We start from the raw sequence: 20,427 nt of genomic DNA on the forward strand, positions 1-20,427 counted from the left end.
CGGGCCTAATGAATATCTTTACTTGCTTATATCTGTGTCCTTTAAACACAATACATTTGAAATGAAATGAATTTTCTCTATTCACTCTCATTCTCATCCCCGATGAAATAGTCTACTCTTTTTATGGTCATTATTTCTATCACTGCTGACACCAATCTTTTAGTTGCCTAGAATATGATAATTTATCCTCCTTTTCTCTTTTATCCGATTACTCACAAACCTTGATTCTACCTCAAAAATTCCCTTTTTATTTCTCCCTATCTTTTCTTTGCCTACTTCTATTTCTTATGTCCTACACTTTATGTCTTTCTTTTATTTTCTTGCTGCTCAATTTCGTTCTCCATTCCACTGCTAAAATTTTCTTCCTAAATCACGAGTAGGTTCATGACTGTTACCACTGGGGCCTATTGGAGTTTGGCGTTGCCCCAACGGCAGGGGTGAGGAAGAGGGATAACGGCAGCGCAGACATGCAGTTAGCATTTTCCCTCAGTTATTCCTCATTGACGCAATGAAGAATCAGAGGTCAGTGAGATTCAGAAAAGATTTATTAAAAGTATATTTTAGAAAGACAAGGAGGCACATGTTTTCAGCGATGAGAGTTTCAACGGATCACAGTAATAACAACCACAACAAGAGGGCAAAAAGGACCACAAAAAAAAGCCACACGAAAGGCCACAATGGGGCAAAAAAGACTCAGATGTGGGAATGTCTTCCCTTATATTTGGGCCATGATGGGTGGTTCCAAAAGCATTTCTAGGTGATTGGCAAGTGAAGTCATTTTGATTGCCACTTGGCTGCTATATAACTCTTTGTCTAGTGTGCATGTGAGTATCCAGAATTCTACCACTTTTGGGGGGTTCTTCAGGCAGCCTCTAGGCTGAGCTTCTATTCCTTTGTTCCCCACTGTCACTCATGTCTGACTAGCTACCTAACATAACCTTTCCTCATCTCAAAAGTCTTTCAGTTTTTTATTATTTGCAGAATAAATTCAAACTTTTTAGCATTAAATTCAAGGCCTTTCAAGATATGTGGTTTCATATAAATCAAAACTTCAATGAAGTCAGTATATTTGCCATAGCCAGGACTTGCCATTTTACGGGTCTCTATCTTTTGAAATATATATTTTTTCAGTCCGTTCCTTCACTTGTCATTGTTCTCCTAAACTTTCAAAACTTACCTGAAATGCTTCCTTATTTCCTATACACAGAAGGCTCATTCATTTCTGTGAATTCCTAGGGAAACTGATTTAGATCTCTACTTTGACTTTATTTTGAATATAGTGTAGTTTTATCACAAATTGATTTAACTTACTCACCCATCTATACATGTGCTTTGAATTTCAAGAGTACTATTGAATCCACCTCTACCAGCCATTCTTTTCAAAGAAAGCACAAGTTGAGAGTCATAGAATTTAAGTTCCCAACTTTGATAGAAGCCTTTTACTGAGTTAAGGTTGGATATGATCCTAGTTTGGGACTATGTAACACTTTTAGCACATTTTAGTATTGTCCCAAAATGCTAGGCCAGTGATAAAGAAGTACTTCTCAGTAGGTCTTTCCTTCTCTGACTGTACTGATCTAATTAAGAGGCACATGTTCATTTCCAATGTGGCATTTTCCTAAGGAGATTTTCAAGTTTTGAATAAGAAGCAAACTTTTAGGTTTTGAACTGTTAGTTCTGAACTTCCCAAGGAAATACATATGTCATTTGTTTCCTTTTTAGCATGTATCACAATGCTCTAGTCATCGTGTTTGGTGCATGCACTTTAAAAACTGAATTCAATTAGACTGTCTAAACTGCATGGGTCTCATAGAGAAATAAAGTGTCAAGCAGTATTAGGACTCTTCTATTCTTCTATCTTTGTTGTAGAGTGAGAACACTATTCTCTCTCTTAACACTTCATGATCAATTGAGACATTCTACAGGATACCCTTACTACTGCTTTTGGAATTACCAGAATGAGGGGATCTTAACTTTGCTCTAGTAAATAAAAATGCTGATCTGATCTGATTGAATTTGCTTGAAATTCAAGGAGAATTAAAGTTCGCCTCAGTCCTTCAAAGAGTCAGAAAACATTGCCAAGTTTCTCACAAATGTGGTGAATTCAAACTCACAAAGCATAGCTAACTGTCTTTCAGGCACACTCAGGCTTTTTAGTTTGATAGAAGATGGCGTTAATGTGCTTGTGTGAAAAAAATGTGTGTGGGGGATGCACGCGCGCGTATGTAACATTATCATGTCTCGGTAATAATAAACCCTTTTCTTCTATGATGTTGTGACATTTTAATGCCTTTTCAGGAAAAGATGACACAGTCTTCTGCAAGTTGCAACATTTCAATTTTACACTTTGGAAATTTCATCTTTTGATGGAATCTTTTATAACCTGACTAATGTAAAGTTATGTAGTCTCTCATTACCACCTTTGATCATCCTCTCGGCAGAACAAGGCTAATGTTACATCATCATCATTAAGCCCTGGAAGAATTTCCTGCTGGTTTTTTTAGATAATCACAATATTTTTCATTTTATGAAAAGCATGAAGTTTCTACTTCTCTCTTCTTATTTCTTATATTGAGTGTTTAGAGTGGAGGCAAAAAGGAGTGGTAAAATAAGTATCCTGAATAAAGCAATCTTAACTATACTTCTAAATTAAATTTTCTCTGATGTGTTTTGTCCTTTGTATTTTCCGGAATGGTCTCTGCCTCACAATGAGGCTTCAAATTTAGGAACCAGCTTAAGTATTTATCAAAATTGTCATATTTCAACTAGATTTTTAAACCTTATTATAAATAGATAAGTACAGTAACTGTACCTCTCTGGACTGCTTCAGAATAACAGTGGAATCTGAATAATTAATTGGCTGCCGAAAGGTCAGTTCAACCACTTACACAAACATTATGCATTATGTTTCAGTTGTAAAGTACTTAACTGTAACTTATTTATTTCTCATCACCATTTTATTAGGTCATTAAGAATTATGATACTTTGTTACTATGATTCTATGAATAGAGAAATTGAAGGATAAGGAAATAGATACAAACTGTGGTTAAGCCAGTTACCCAAAGTCATAATTTAGGTCACAGATACAATAGAAATCTGAAATTACATGTCTAACCTCTATGTGTTGTTTCATTATTCAATCAAAGGAGGTAGATTACTTTTTTAGATATGGTATATTTTCAATTTTTCAGCTTCAAATAAAACAGTATCTTGTATAATACATTCAAATTTAATCTCTTCCATTCATTCAGCAAATATTTTTTTAGTGCCTACTGTGTGAACGAGTGTGTACATGACAATATCACATTTTCTGTCCTCAAGCTTCATATACACAGTTCTTCTTAACAGAAGACACTGAGAAGAGAAAGACACATAACTGTTGAAAGAAAGCATGGATCGAAGATCATAAGGCAGAAGTTGGTTTTCCTTCCAAATATTTCTTAAATCATTTTTTGCCTTCCAAAGTTCAGAAGTAGGCCTGTGTCTGGGGCATTTTGTCACTTGGACAGCCAAATGACTTGGTATACCTTTAAATTGATAACTTCTAAACATTTGTTTAACACTTATTTGAGTGGATAAGAAAATTAATTTTCTATTTACTATAGATAAAACTTTTTTTTTTAGTTTCAAAATGAGCAATTTATAACATGTTAGGATAAATGAATCTTGATTCACAGTCTCAGATGTGAGATTTAAGGCTTTACGTTTTCCAATTTTCCATTTAATTTCTGCTTTTGAATGCTTGGTTACTACTAGACTGCTGGAAAACTTTGGGACTTCCATGAATTTCTGCCATCCCAGGTCCATGCTTTGGTGATAAGACAGAGATAGAGTATGTAAGGTATACTGCTATGAACTGCTAATAAAAGAAATGGAAAAACAAATAGGAGCAAAGTGTGCATAGATTAATATTTCAGAATATTATCTCAGCCACATTCTTTTTCAGTAAATCGTTGTATAGTCACAAAAGTCTCTCATCTAGTAGTTTTTTTATTTTTCTCTCAGAGCTGTTCAAGAAGATCAGACGTGTCCCAGACAGAAATTTCAGGCTTTGGAAGTTGAGCTGAGTAGGTTCCTCATCAGAAGATGCAGACTCATTTACTCATGAGATCTTCTATCCTCCCAGCACTGGGCTTTTACTATCACCTTTCTTTCTACAGCTCAGTCACAGGCAAGCAGAATTCCCCTTGCAGGACTGGAAGATAAACAGATATCTGTGTCTTAAAGTCAGCCATATAGAAATTTTAGACATTAAGCTGACAGAGGCATTGTCATTCACCTAAAACCCTATCCTTATTTCTTCTTTCTCAAACTTATCATTTCCGCCTAGTCTCTGGACTTCTCAGAATGAGTCATTACCCCACACTCCCTTATCTCTGTTTAAATTTGACCACAAAGAGCCCTGGAAAAGGAGAGCTGACAAACAAATGACCAGGTCCTTACACCTCCATGTTTCCATCATGGGTGGCGTTTCTGCTTCTTTTACTTCTTGGCTCATGTCACTATTTTTTGGCATGACTGGAGAAATTACAGTGGAATGAGACCCGATATTTTTAGATTAATTTCTCAGACCAACCCTAAAGGCCTTAACTTCCACATTATTACTTGTGCTCCCAACCTCCCAACCCCAGTGTACAATCCATTAAGCAATGTTTTACTCCATAGGCAAAGAGGAGTCTTTCCATTTCCCTAATTGCTAGTTGCTGCCCTGGGATGTTCACCTTCTAAGGGCAGGCAGCTCTCTTTGAAACTTTTCTATGTAGGCTTTTTTTTTTTTCTTTAAGCACAACCTTCTCGTTGGTACTGTAGGCACATTTCTGTTATGTTACAAAGCCAATTTCATTGGAACATAACTGGCTATTCTAGCACTCCCAGAGAAACTTCCTTATTTCCCGTGTATAAATCACATCCCGCAAGCTCAAGTTTTAAATCAATTTAGCTTTTTGTTCTCTATAACGCGAGTAAATTTTTGACTCTAGGCTGGCAGGATAATATTGGTCCTTCTACAGGATTTAACCATCCAAATTATCAGGAGCAACGGGACCTTCAAGGAATTAAGAGGGAATCATACAGGTAACTGAAAAGTGGCAATGACTATTTAAATTACTCCTTCAGATATTTACATGTCATTCGAGGAGTTTAAAAAACCTTTTCTAAAACTAGGTCTTCCTTGAAGAAATATCCCCTACATTTAGAATTCATAAATTCAGAATCCACAAATTTTAATCTCTCTCTCTTCATTTCTGGCATTAACACTTTACTGTATTAAGAAATCCTACTCTATGGAAGAAAAAAAAAACAATATGAAAGAAAATGACATGAATGAAATTTCAAAATATTTTTCTAGGCACACATGCACCCAACTAAACATGATTTTTTCCCCCATTTCAATCTTTGTTATTTTCATTTATCAGATATACAAGAAATGAAATGGCTATTGACCTTTTTTGTTTTTGTTTATTTGTTTGTTTGTTTCTCTTTCCCTTGTTAGCAAGTCCCCTTGCCCCAAATTTTCTACAGGTTTTGTTCCTCTTCCATTTTCTTTGGTAATTTCCTTAAATATCACAGTTTCTTTAGAAGACATATCAAGTTTTTATTCAGCTAATAACATAAATCTTTTAATTTGCTCTTATACTCTATGGTTTTATAATTTCAATTGACTATAATTTCTGACTCAAGGTTTCAGGGCTGGTGGTTTGACATATAATTACATATCCCAATTTGAACATCTGAACTAAATAAACAAATAACAAAAAAATTAAACACTGGACAGAGATAAAAGTTATTGAAAATTGTTCTCTAATTCAGAAGGAGGATCATCAATATGCATTTTGCCATTTTGTTAATTATGTTATAAATCTTTCCTATTTAACTTGTATAATATTTTTAATTCTGTCCAGTGATTATTTTAGCAATCTTTTTATGTTGGTACCTAGGCATTTGCTTGCCTAGTCCATCCTGTAATTTGACAGTTTGGTCTACTCTCCTATCTTGCTTAGACCATTGTAATAGTCATTTAATTAGCCTCCTGATTCTGGTCTTGCCTTATTCTAGTCATTTGGCCATAGGGTAGTTAGAGGTATATGTCTAAAATGCAAATCTAAACATATTACCCCCTTGCTTAAAATGTTGCAGTAATTTTTCAGAATCTATTACAGTGAACTTCATAAGTTACTTGCTTAGATTCTCTTGAAATATCTTTAAAAGTACAGAATTGGGCCTTGGGCTGAGCTGAGCTGCCCCTTTTTGTACACCTAGCACTGCCTGCCTGCTTGTGTCTAAGGTCATGTATGTCAAAATAAAATGGCTAGAAACTCAAAAAGAAAAAAAAAAGGTGCAGAATTCTAGGCCCTTCTTCATAAATATCGATTCAGAATTTCTGGTGGTGTTTGGAATTTGCATTTGCATTTGAGCAAGAACCTGGAGAAGTTCTCATGTGTGACAAAGTCTAAGAATAACTAGTTTAAAGACAGTAAAAATAAGTTATTAAATATGATTGCTTTACTTATCCTTCTACTATTAACATGGATTCTCTGTTGAAGCTAAGCTTGATTACTTGTATTTTCCTCTTTCTTTTATGCCTTGATACTTTTGAACAGCTATTCCTTCTTTTTTGAATGCCATTCTTATCTTTTTAACTGGCTAATTCTTACTTGTTCCGTAAGAGGCAGATGGAACAATTCGTCATCTATGAAGCCTTTCTTGACCTTGCACCTCCCACAGAGAACCATTCTCACCCCTTTAGATGCTCCTATCACACTTAATAAATACTATCATTACAGCGAGAAAGAGTTCAAGTTAAAATTAGTGGGCAGCTGTGAGTCTTGTGACCGAAGATAGGGTATGAACTACTGCACCTGACTCTAAGTGTGAGGGTGGTAATTATATTTTATCTGTTTTTGATATGAGCATTCGCTATACAATGGCTGTCATATAGAAGGCATTCAGAAATTTTTTAGAATAATATATTAAAAAATAAATGTGTAATAGGAACTATGATAGGACTTTTTCTTTTTCTTCAGACTTAATTCAAGTCAAAAAGCTTGAAAGACAAAGCTGAAGAGAAAGTCACTAAATGCATTTCATTCCAAAGATAGTTGCCAAAAATTGGTGCTGTATTCTCCTTCCAGATCTTGCTACGTGCCATTGGAATCAGTCCTCCTTTTACCACTTACCACCTCAATCTTACTTCCTGTTCACTATATCTAAGAAGAGTAAGGAGGCAAGAGATAAAGGGAGTATTAGTAACATCATTGGCCTCATGAGAAATGAATTGTGGATAGTAAGAGACAGTAAGAGGCTTTCCTCCATGAAGACAGGTGAAAGGTAGGCACTCTGCCACTAATTCAAATGATGGAGACACATACCTGTACTACAATAAAAAAGACTGGTGTTCTTTCCCTCATTTGAATAGACATTTATATTTCTGACTGTCCCTCTAGCTTTCTAAGCAGAGGAAAAAAATTGGAGAAAGGGACAGGGCAGGGTGTGGTGTGTGTGAAGCAGTCTTCACACTTACTGGCATGATAAGGATGTTTGACTTTCCTCTGTGTCAAGTGCATGGGGAAGGTAACTAACTGGTTTTTAGCCATCCTTGTGGGAACCAACTTAGGAAGACTGATGGCTAAGGAAGATGACTTTACACGACGCAGACAACTGGAGGTTGAAGCTGGGAAGATCATAGTGGAAGAGGATGAATTTGAACTCCCACATCTAGGAACTGTTCTGTGGGGAGATGCTCTTAGAAGTAGGTCATGAGAGAGGCACACTTGGCAGGCAGAGGTAATCAGTTAATGTTGGCCAGAAAAGCAGCAGCAGCCACTATAGAGAGAATTTCAGCTATTCCCAGCTAAGTACACTGATGTTCAGCATTTTCCCTTCCTTTCTCCTTAGTCTCATTATTAGAATAACTACTTCCTAGAAGAGGGAAGAAAAGGAAAGACTGAAAAAGAAGCCATGTCTTTTTTTTTTTTTTAATTAATGTTTGTAAAGCCACAATTATAGCCAACAATAGGGAAGATGAAAGCTTTATAGAGTTTATCACGTGGAATTTTAAACTGTAGTAGACTGACTATATAGTCAACTATGTCCAGAAAGTCTGTGAAAGCTTCCTGAGATGGTCATTGAAGAATCCACCTCCCACCTGGGAGCAGAAATTTAACAGAACATTTTGGAAGGCAGTGATTAAAGGAAAATAAATCATTTTATATTTTTATGCCACCAAGTTGAACTTTATTTAAAAAAAAATCCAGTTTACTTGAATAAAAATAATAAGCACTAGAAGACAACAGGAGTTCACCAAGGGCTAGTTATATTCTAATAATATCATTGTGCTTTCTGAAATTTTTAGAGGTTTGGAAATACCCAAGTTCAATCAAGAAGAACAAGGGAGCCTCAGGATAAGAATGGAGATAAAGAAACTTGTAGTCTAACAAGTGTCTAAAGGAAGAAAGGATCAACCAGAGTGGAGTGATGCTTATGTGGAGTTTAGAAAAAGGAAAATAAACACACAAATTTTTGTCAGTTTTTACTTGGTGTCCCTTATTGAAGCAGAGAGTTTAAGAGATTTTCATGCAATAGGAAGTGTTTAAAGTCAAACAGGCCTGAATATATTTCTTAACTCTACTCCCTAAAGCAGTGAGACTTGCTCTTGCCTTCAAATTTGGTCCTAGTAAGTGAAAATAACAACACCATCCACTTTGAATTGTTGTGCAAATAAGGGAAATTATTTTTGTTCATAATATGATAACACACACAGAGTAAACTCTAATAAGTGTAAATTTATTTCCTTCCAAGAGAAGTCTATTCCACTGCTGAAGAAGGTATTATTAGTTCCTGACATTTTTTTCCAATAGATAAAGCCTCTTTTAAAATTGTCCAACTTCTTTAACATGGATTCAACCCTTGTGAAGCTATTTTTAAATGATAAATTCTGTCTTCAGATGTTTTGATTCTGACAATGGGTGCTTTGAATGGAGACCTCTGTGTAGGTTTGTGCGATCCAGGGCTCCAGTCTCTGTCAATGAATCATCATTCTCTGGTGTGCTTGGTTAGTCATGCCCTGACTTAATTCCCCAAAGCCTGATCAGTTCTTGATGACATGGTAAAATTAGATTTCTGGATTAACAAAGCTGAGAGCTAGCCCTTGGAAAGTGGTAATCACACAAAGTGACTTCCCGCTCTAAGAGCCAGCTAATCTTCTTGTGTGACATAGCGGCTACCTCTCTTTTGAATTGCTCTGTGGAACTGCATTATGACTTTAAGAACAGACAGTTTGGAACAAGGCAACTCTAGAATGTGTAATGAAACTACAGCTATAATATAGGCGCACACGAAATGGCAAGCTCATCAGGCAGGATAGTTAGGCAGATTAAACAGCAGGTACGCTCTTCTCCTCAGGGCAGATGAGGACATGAAACTGCAAGCAGGCATTAAAGAAAAAGGTTCACAGTGGTAAAAATTGTTAGCCACCTGCCAGTTCAGCACAACAGCAGGTACACATGCTAAATGTCTACAAAATCAAAATGACTTTTTAAAGCTTTTGTGTGGTTATAATGTCACTTTTCACCCTTTGGAAACAAGACAAGGCTGGGGTCTTATTGGGGTGTTTTAAGTCTTCGTCTTAGGAAGAAACAATAATTTTATTTCTTAAATTAAAGATTAAATGTAAAAAAAAAATTTCTGGATAAATCCATGGGCATATATTTTTACAATAAAATTTTGGAATTTAACCTTTTCCCTCCATTATAACATTCAAGAATATTAGGAATTATTTGAAAAACAAGAAACTGATGACCAAAAAGGTGAAATGACATAAAACATTATTGGCTAATCATTTAAAGAATCCAAATATAAAAATATTTTTTTTAATTTAAATTTCTAATTCTTTAAGCATATATTTATCATTTTACTAATTCTACTCCTACCTAAAGAACTTAAGAAAATATTTTTTAAATCTTTAATTCATTTGTGTATGATGCAGTTGCCCCTAATTTCCATTAGTGATTTCTAATATCAGTACAGAAACCATTTAAACTCAACTGATTAACATTTTTCTTTAATATTCTCACTAAAATAATGTTTTATAATAATTATGCCTATTGACAGCTAATGTGAATATATTTAATATTATAAAATAAACTCTCAAAACTTTAAAGTACTTACATTTTAGCCCTTTGCAGAAAAAGCTTATTCACTCTGCTCTAAATTTTGAGAAATACACCTGCGAGAGCTTGTGATTTCTTTCCTAGCTTTGAAATAAAGTTTATTTAAATTAGTGTTTTTTTCAAGATGCTAATATAGTTTTGGTTCTTTGAAACCAAGTTAGAACTAGAAAAAATATGTCAACAATCTAGTGACAAATACGTTAATAATCCATTAATAGTCTCTTAGATGTGACCTAATTTTATAATATCAGAAAAACAAATGTATTCATTATTTCATAACTCATTCAGTAATTTCATTTTGAGCACCTAATCTATGCCAAGAACTGTTCTAAGGTCTGGTTCTGCAATGGTACCTTTTATATAGCTTATATACTCTGGAAGTAGTTAGTTGATAAGTAATATCATAAATAAATTAGTTTTGATAGTAATCTGTGTTTTGAAGAAAACGAAGCAGTGTCAAAGCATGGCTAGTAGTTTATAAATGGTAGGGAAGTACTAGAGGAGAGAAAGAACAATTAGGGGGATCATATTATAAACTATATAAATGTCTAACCAATGTACTGTATACTTGAAACTAATAAAATAAAATAATAATAAAATAAAATAATTTTTTTTAGTCAACATTTATCAAATGACTACAGTGTGCCAGATAATGTTCTATGCAGTTTATAACTATTAACTCTCTGAATGCTATCAACTACCCTATGGGGTAGATACAATTAAACCTATTTTAATTGTATGAGAAAACCGAGGTAAAGAAGATGTCAGTAACTGCTTAAGTCACTCAGTTAACTTGTGGCTGAAGCCAAGATTTTAATCTAGGAAGTATAAACTCAGAATTCAGCACTCTGCTATATGATCAGTGAAGACTTCTCTGAACCAACTTATTGACTAATAAAATGAATCAAGCCATAAAAACTTGTGGAAGAGCATCCTAGGCAGAGGGTATAGCAAGTATACAGGATTGGAGGTTGAAATGAACTAGGGGTGTTTGAAGAACAAAAGATAGTGTAGCTATAGCAGGAAATAAGGGGGAAATAGTAGGATATGATGTCAAACTATAGATTGCCATATAGGCTATGGAAAAGAATTTAGATTTTATTCTAAGTATGATGGCTTTAAACCAGGAAATGATTTGATAGGATTTATGTTTTAAAAAGACTATAGCGGAACAAAAGTAGAACAAGATATAGAAGATAGTGCCAATTGCTTACTCAATATCCATTCTCTCTTCTTTTTTTTTCTTTCTACTAACATAACCCTAATGTTTTTTTAGATTGCCGTACACACGGGTAAAAATTATGTTTCTTTGCTTTTCTTGCAGCTTGGAGTAGTCATGTAACTGCAATGGCCAATAAGAGGTAAGCTGGAGTCTCTGGGTGGAACTTTGGGGAACAGCTCTATGAATGGAGCTGACTCAGCTTGTAGCTGTTTTCCCTTTTCCCACTACTTCTTCCTCCCCAGAACATGGAGGTAAAGGATGGAGATGCAAGGACCAAATTACAACTACAAAGAGATCTAGAGGGCGGAAGCTATGATCTAAGGACATCTGAGACAATGAGTCAGTGACTGTGGACTATTGCACAAGACTTCAAATACTACATTCCAACTTCTAGTTTCATGAAAGAAAAAGCACTTTGAATTTTATCTAAGCCAATCTTATTTGAATTATTTTCCAATATGTAACCAAACTCATTCACTAAATAGAAAATAGAGGCTAGTCAGAAGGTTATCAAAGTAGTCTAAGCAAGAGAAGATAGTGGTTGGACAGTGGTATCTATAAAAGGTAATTCAATGTAATGCTGGCTTTGAGGATGCACTCCATAAATATTTACTTGAAAGAAACAATAAATGAATAAATGAATTGAATAATTCACTAAAATAACAATTAAGATAGTTAAAAGACCATACAAGTAAAATTCACCATGATTGCAACCATGTTAGAATAAATATAATAAATTAAGTAATATACAAAAGAGAAAATTATGTTGACCTTGTATTAATGTCTTTCTAGTTAAAATAAAAAACAACTAAAAAATCGAATTAGCTCTTTAAAGTCTCATTTAGTCAGTTTCATTTGGAAAGGAAAGCAAATTTAATCCATCTAGGCTACCATACCTAGGCAGCTTCCCAGGGACAGGTCAATATTTAAGTCCTATCAGACGAGCAAACTTATGCCTTTTTCTGAACTCAAAAGAGGCAAAGTTCTTAATCATTTCCCTCCCAATTCTTACTGTTTTACATACCACGTTCTCCAGATTGAAACTTTTGATGGGTACAGTAAGGACTTTATAATCCCCCCTTTTTGTGAGATCAATATAATCTCCATCTACTGCCTGCTTTTTATGCATTAGGGAATTCTATAAACCAAGCAAAAAATTCAGTAACAGTGGTGGCTGATGCCTGGATAATTTAGAAATGCAGCCACCTGACATCTGATTCTTCAATGACGCTACTTCTACTGACAGATGTGAAAGAAAATGCTGAAGTTGTCAGTCTGCTTCTATTTTTTATGAGCAAATTTTGTACTTTTTGGAGCTATGGGATGGAGGTGCATTGCAGGAATGAACTTCATGTGCCAATCTGCAAAGCAATCATTGCTCTCTCCTGTGAGGGGAATAACACTTGTGGAGCATTTTTCACCTGAGGATGGCAAAGCACCTCATTAAAATGGATTTATTAAAGCTCCAGGGCCCTCTGTAAAAGAGAAATGGTCATCTGCTGTTTTATCAAGATGGGAAATCTGGGCAAAAAGTAGTCCAAGTGACTAAATTATAGTATCAAAATTTGGCAAACTTTATGTGCTTTCTGCCCTGGTTTTATAACTGAGGTCAGCATAGCTATGAGGCATATTAGTACTTTAAGCACTAATAGATATACAAGGAAGGGGGAAAATGCTAGACATGGGATTTCTCAACCTCAACACTTGACATTGTAAGCCAGACAATTTTTTTATTATGGGTAGAGCTGGGGTCTGTTTTATGCATTGCAGGATATTTAACAGGATCCCTGGCCCTACTATATGTAAGGAGCATTCCTTATTGTGATCACCAAAAGATATCTCTGGACATTACCAGATGTCCCACTGGGGACAATATTCCTACTCTTCTTTCATTGAGAACCATTCTGCTTAATGTAAACTGAAAAGGGGGCCAAAAACCACATCTAGATTATAGTACTGGAACTTTAGAAGAGTATGCAGCTTCGCATGTACAATGTCCGAAGGTAAGATGCAAACACAAGCTTGATTTAAGCAAACATTGTAATAAAACATTATATAAAGCCCAAGAAAATTTCAGGTGGTAAGTAGTATTAAAGCTATTGAAGTAGGCAAGAGTGATTTAATTTGAGTGATCAATCTATTCTGCCAAAGTGAAAGAAAGCTGGCAAAAGAATGGTGAGGTCTAGAAGCCTCACTGACCAGACTGGCATACAGGGATAGATGAGTATCAGGGAAGAAACTGAGACTTGACTAGTGACATAGAATAAACCAACAGATTGTAGACTGTGCCAGACGACAACTTCTGAGGCTGAATATACTCCACATAAACCTCCTTGGGAAGTGAGTGGTGCTGAGACTGCTAGCAAACATCACCAATAATTATTGAGAGCGGCAAGGGAGAGCAGGGTGATCACTGATCAGTTTTAGTCCTTTCATAGTGACTAATTAGTTGCCAGATATTAATTTATCCTGAGTCTTCATTCAATCAATTTGGAAACTATAATTACTACTAGTAGTAATTTTTATATGTTTAAATATTACTTAAACTTTTTAAATAGCAACTGTAAGAAGCATTACTATCACTGATCTTGTCATCTAGTATCTGAAAGAAATTTGGGGCTGGCATCCTTTTCACTTTCTGTGGTTTATTGTAAGCTTTCTTCTAAAAGTACTAAGAATATTTTGAGTAAAATATACTCAAATCATTTTAGAATTTATATGGGACATGGTAATTTTTATAATAACTTGTTATTCATTAATTCATCCAGCATGCCAGCCAGTCACCCATCCAAATAGTCAAACAGCTCAAACATTTTTGAGCATTTATTGGTATTAAGCACACATACATCTAAATAGAAAAAACAGGAAAATTTAAATAAATGGAGTCTCTGACCTCAAGTAGATCATAGAAGTTTAAGGATATGATATTTAATTATGACAATATTAATTCATGGTACTGAAAACACAGTATAGACAGCCATGACAAAGACATAATATTTCAGTTAGAAACAGAATTACTGCTGTTTCCCTGGACACAAACATAGATTTTCAGACATAACAGTTAGAACCAGTAGGGGATACAGAGGTGTGAAAGTATGTCATGACCAGAGAACAGGAGCACAGCTGATGTGAGAAATTGGTACCAAGCCTAGAAACGTAGTCAGACTCAAGTTTGTTAATATTCTTGTTTGGCTGCTAAGGGATACAGACTTTGATGTTTCAGCAGAAGACTTTTATAGCAATGGAGTGGTTTGACCAGGTTTCGTTGTAAAAAGATTACTCTGAAGGCAGTGTAGAAGATTTATTAGACCTGAGACAGATTAGTACCAGAGAGACCAAGAGGGATAGATTAGCTGGCTATCGCAATAGTAGATGTGACAAATGATGATAACTTGAACAGAAGCAGTGACAATGGGACAAAGAAGAGAATTGGCCTGAGATATATTTAGGTAATAGGACTAAATGGATTTGGTAATTGGGTTTATTTTATATAAAGATGTTATAAACTGAGGAACCAAGGACTAGTTTCACTGAGTCTGCCTTTAGGTCAATTTGGTCTACCCATGAGCAGATTGACAGCTGATATCAAACACAAACCATGGATATTCCCGTATCATTATAAACAATCACATAGGACTTTTCTGGGTAGTTTTGTCACATGCATTTTTTTTTTCAAAAATGCTTTGATTTAGGGTATTCCTTTTGTTTTTTTACTCAGACTTATCATTTTTTTTTCTTCTGACTATCTGGAAACAGAACCACTGATCTCTCTCTAGCTTCTTGGACTCTAATGTGGCTATACCTTGTTATATAAAAGAAAGTTATGACAGGTTTTTATATTGTACTGATTCAATTAATGGAGATCCTTTAATTAATGAGGGAAAATCCAGTTGCAGATGGATAACAGTTACAAATTTACCTGTAGCTCAAGAATCAGTACAATGCAAAATGTAAATATGAGTATTCTCAAGTTTTATATTTGGCAATTGAAGTCACAAACATGAATATAATCTTAGAAAGAAATGTATAGAGTATGAGAAAATCCAAGATAGAAATTAGAATACTAAGTATTTTAGGGCTGAGTAAAGAGGTAGAGTAAAATGGAGGAGAATTGGGGATTGTCAGTAGAGTTAGGAAGAGAACTATATCCTGAGGTCAAGAGGGGAAAAATATTCCTAAGAAGGCAACAGTGGCAAATACCTCTGAGAAATAAAGCAACATAATGAATTAAAAATACCTAGCAAATTTTGTAATTAAGAAGTGCTTATAATCTCAAAAAACATTTTATTAAGTAACGAAGGTAGAAGTTATGTCTGTGGATTAGAAAGGGAATAATAAATAATGAAATAGTCTGCTCTTTCAAGGACTTGGGCAGAGCAAGGATTATGCTCTGGGAGGAATAAATGACCAAGAAAATATCTTTAAATTGAAACAAATATGCTTCGTATGCTGAGAAAAAAAGTGCAAAGTTCAAGAGGAAGGGGTTATCTTTAATCAAGCATGATCCCAGATGGAGGGGGAGGAGAATGAAATTATTAACATCGATGGACATCTGTCTTGGCGGTGAGTTGGGGCATCTTCTTTTGAGACATACACAAAAGAAGAAAGAATAAGTGTGAAGAAAAAAAGTAGATTGGTAAGTAGGTAGAGAAATGAATTTAAATGTGTGAGGAGGGAAGTTGATAGAGTTCATGTTTCATAGCCTTTTAGATTCTGAGAGGAGCACAAGGCAAGATAATTTGTGAGAATTGAGAGAAGCAGACTGGGATGGATTGTAAAAATATAATAAGGGCTTGGAATAATTAAAGGGAGAGATGCTAAAAGGAACAGCCCAGAGAGCAGTAAAAGGAATTTCAAGTTTTATTGAAATTGTTTACTGAGGCCAGATATATATTTTTTTACATCATAGTTTAGTAGCATATTTGTAGAAGCTGACATATTAGATGATTAGGTCTTGGGATGGGAATCAGCTGTATGAATTCTTGATAGAGGCTAAATAAAGGGAATATTAACCTTTATTTAGCCTCTATCTCTACTGGTTAACTTCATACATATTACCTCATTTAATCATCACAAAATGTTCAGAGGTAGAAATTATTTCTATTTTACTTAAGAAGAACCTAAAGTTGAGAAATCATAGTACCTTAGAGAAGGTCACAGTTTCTCAATGGCAGAAACAGGACTTTAACCTGTGTATGTCATATTTTATATTCAATGCACTTTCAACTGAATTATGCTAGGCAAGAATTAGGAATTATCTGAAATCATCAACCAGTGGGTCTAGATGGAATAAAGAAAGCAGATGAAACATAGACAGGGCCTTTGGAGAATTAGAATAGAGAAAGGTCAAGAAAAAGAGCAATTCAACATCATTGACTCAGTGGTGCTTTTGGAGCGTAACCATAGGGAATATAAAAGGAGAAGAGGCTGTAGCCAGAAAGTAGAAATTAGAAGGTCGAGATTTGAAAAATGAAGAACATCCAAGTGATGGAGAATCCTGATGGGAGGTCCTAAGAATCCTTCTTTAAAGTAAAGGTGAATTATGCTGGATTCTGTATATCAAGGAACAATGATATTGGGACATCAGTTAAGTTAGCCAGTTAACCATGTGAAAACTGAAATGGTCCCGATGGTGCCAGGGCTTAGGTTGGCAAAGAAGAGAATGAATCTGATAATTGAGGTATCAAAGAGATCAGGGTAAAAATTCTCACTCCGCCACTTTTAGATGCTACCTTTGGAAAAAACCTTTCTAAATATAGAGAGACAAGGGTCTCAAGAATAGATGGAGAAGAAGGGTTTTATTTTATGCTTTGTTTTTAACCAGGTTTTCAATCAAAGTTCTACTCCCAGTTTATCTTTCATTAAATCCACAAAATTACATTTTTTTTTTTTTTGGTAATCTTTTAATGTCTTGTCTAAACCTAGAAACATTTTTTTTTTTTCAGAATCTGTAAGTGATTTATAAATCTCTTTAGTTTACTTCAGGTAACAATGATTAAAGCAGGATGGCTTACTTCAGTGGAAAATTGGCAAATCGCCTTGCTCTGTTGTTTTGCTCCTCCTCATTTATTTTGAAGTACAGAATAATGGAATAGATTAATCCTGCTCAATTTGTAGCGCTGCATTATTAACCAAAACTGCTTTTTTAAGTCTGTTGTAATTATGACTCAACAAACTACAGATAAATGGCTTTACTACAGGGGATTTGTGCTAAGTCACATTACTGGGAAGGAGTAAAATCTGTGTGCTTTTAATTACAGTACTTCCTGTTATTTATTAGAGAAGAAGATGATAGTTTTAGTGAGTGTCAAGAATATGAAAAGCATTTTTATTCCTTCCATAACAGAATCAGAAAACACTGAAGCCAATCATAGAAATTCACGAATGGTCTTAAGTAAAGTTACCTAGGTAGAAGAATGACCCTTATGACTAAAGATCAGTTATTTACCTCTCACTGTGTGCTATTCTTTCGGGACAGGCACGTGTAATTCAACGTGATTTTTTAAAAATCATCATCACCTTTTAGTGCCTTCTGAATATCAGCTCCTGCCAGAAGAACTAATACTATCAACGATGTAAAATTGGATATTACAAGTTCATTTGGTAAATGACATTTATAACTGGAGCAAAGTTTTATCTTTTATAATCAGAGAACACGTTAATAGCATCTTTCCTTAGGCAAAGAGGATGCTCTTAATCTCCAAATCTCCAATCTATTAAAAAACCTCATGTATGACCTACAGTTTCATTTTGTCCTTGGATTTACTCTTCTTCTTCTTTTTTTTTATCCTACTTAGTGTTATTCAGTATATTTTCTAAAGATAATATAGTGGACTATTTATATTACTAGTTTTGAAAATACTGCTTCATCAGATTTCGTTTAGATTCTTTTTGTGGTGCTAATGACTAGGTAGAATGAAAAAAAAGCAAATTGGAGAATTGAAGAGCATAAGGATAAATTTACAGTCTTATTTTTTTTCCTTATATTATGACAAAAGGCAATGGGAGTAAAAACGAACACTGAGTTGGTCAGCATATGACAGAAAATTTCAGTCTCAAACCCATATAACCATTGTGGGGCAGTTTTGAGTATGGAAGGGAAAAATGTCAATAATTAAGCCAGTACAACAGGATCAATTCAGGATTATCCCAGGCAAACCAAATGCAGACTCTGCTTTTATGCCCTTTTTATTATTTCATGCTATTTTATATTTTTTTCTTTTCTTTTCTTTTCTTTTCTTTTCTTTTCTTTTCTTCCTCCCTCCCTCCCTCCCTCCTTCCCTTCTTTCTTTCTTTCTTTCTTTCTTTCTTTCTTTCTTTAAAGATTCGCTACCGTTCGTTCATTACAGTTTCGTTCTTTCTTTCTTTCTTTCTTTCTTTCTTTCTTTCTTTCTTTCTTTCTTAACTTTTTCTTTCTTTCTTTCTTTTCTTTTTCGCTCTTTCTTTTTCTTCCTTCCTTCCTTCTAATATCCTTCCTTCCTTCCTTCCTTCCTTCCTTCCTTCCTTTCTTTCTTCCTTTCTTCCTTTCTTCCTTTCTTCCTTCCTTTCTTCCTTTCTTTTCTTTTTTTTAAATAAAGCTGCCTTATCTGCCTTATCTGTTTTAGGTTGATTTAAAGCTACCTGAACATGCTATTTTTTTTCTACACTCCACTATATTTCTCACGTGATTTGCATGTAGTACATCATCAATAAATCTTTTTCTAATAAATTATAAATGTTTGAAGTAAGTATCAGCATCCTCTATTACAATGTGATCAATATGGCACACAACTAACTTCAGTTTCACATGAAATAGCAGTTTCCGATATTCTGTCTTTTTCCTTTGTGCAATAATCCCTTCGAAACTCTTATTATCCTCCAGAACTCTTTTCTAATTTTTTTCTTAAGCTCATTAAAAAATAATATTTTTGTATTTTGTTATCTGTAACTAGATGTATGTTTCACTTGGCTTCCAGTTGTTGAGTGTATGAAGTTTTGTCCCAAATCCACCCCAAATCAAATCCTTGGTAATTTCTCTAGAACATTTTCAGTGTCTTCTCTCAGCTATAACTGATTCAATTTACACAGCCATTACAAGTGAAAAAAATACTTACTTTTCAATTATATTGGACATTTCATGGAATTCTAGAACTTTAGAAGGAAGAAAATTTACTAAAAATTTACTTAAATATTACTTAAGTCAACCACTTTTGTATGTTAAAATCCTGAAAATTAAAATCACTGTCCTAGGTCAAATAGTGGTGGAACAGAGATTAATGTTAATAAATCATATGTACTTATAGTTTGATCTGTATATGTGGACTGTAATAATTTCATAATTGGAAAAAAAGAATTATTTTGGATAGTGTATTGCCTCAATGGTCAAAAGTTTTACTATAGTGGTTTAATCAAATAAAAGCTTATGTTTCTTAGAGAAATAAAAGACTGTAGATAAGTTATATAGTGATATTAAAGAGCTCTAAACATTAACATTTTAGGCTCTTACTGTCTTTCTGCTCCATCACCCCTAGCCTGTAGTTTAATTCTCCTGATTTCCTCATAATGTCAAAAATAACTAACTGATTTACAAATTTACTTTTCAGTCAGGAAGAAAAATGAAGGAATACAGATGAAGTACGGTACCTATATCTGGAAGACAAATCATCCCCTCTAGGAGACTTCTACTTAAATCTCATTGGCCATCCATGTCTGTAAGAATGATGGGATATTAGACTATTTTTTTTTAAAACTGACACATGATCACACACACACACACACACACACACGAAAAACCAAAAACACACACAATATTTTCCTAATAAAAAAGGCATCTAGCAGCATCGCTACAATTGGCTTATGTAGGAAGGGAGTTTATAAAAGTATTTTAGTATCTCTGGGAAGGCTAGAGAGCCAAACTAAACCCATAGGACTGGGAGGGACACACAAGAAAGCCTCAGTGTCATTCTGGTGGAAACAACATTCTCACTATTTGACACCAATGTCTCACTATGCAGGGACTTGATAATTATCCACTGCACACCTTCTTTCCTCAAGGAGCTA

General features: G+C 34.6%; 1 long non-coding RNA gene across 1 annotated transcript in view; it reads left to right on the forward strand.

Annotated features, from left to right (window-relative positions):
* LOC120588376 (uncharacterized) overlaps positions 1 to 20,047 on the forward strand; it is a 31,959-nt gene extending 11,912 nt beyond the window's left edge. The window contains exons 2-3 of the long non-coding RNA XR_005649238.1: positions 11,491 to 11,527; positions 19,971 to 20,047. This is a non-coding gene — a long non-coding RNA (uncharacterized LOC120588376). The remainder of the gene's footprint in view (positions 1 to 11,490; positions 11,528 to 19,970) is intronic.
* The last annotated feature ends 380 nt before the right edge of the window (positions 20,048 to 20,427 follow it).

The sequence above is a fragment of the Pteropus medius genome, unplaced genomic scaffold (assembly GCF_902729225.1).
Source record: "Pteropus medius unplaced genomic scaffold, Ma_sr-lr_union100, whole genome shotgun sequence".
Taxonomy (NCBI): Eukaryota; Metazoa; Chordata; class Mammalia; order Chiroptera; family Pteropodidae; genus Pteropus; species Pteropus medius.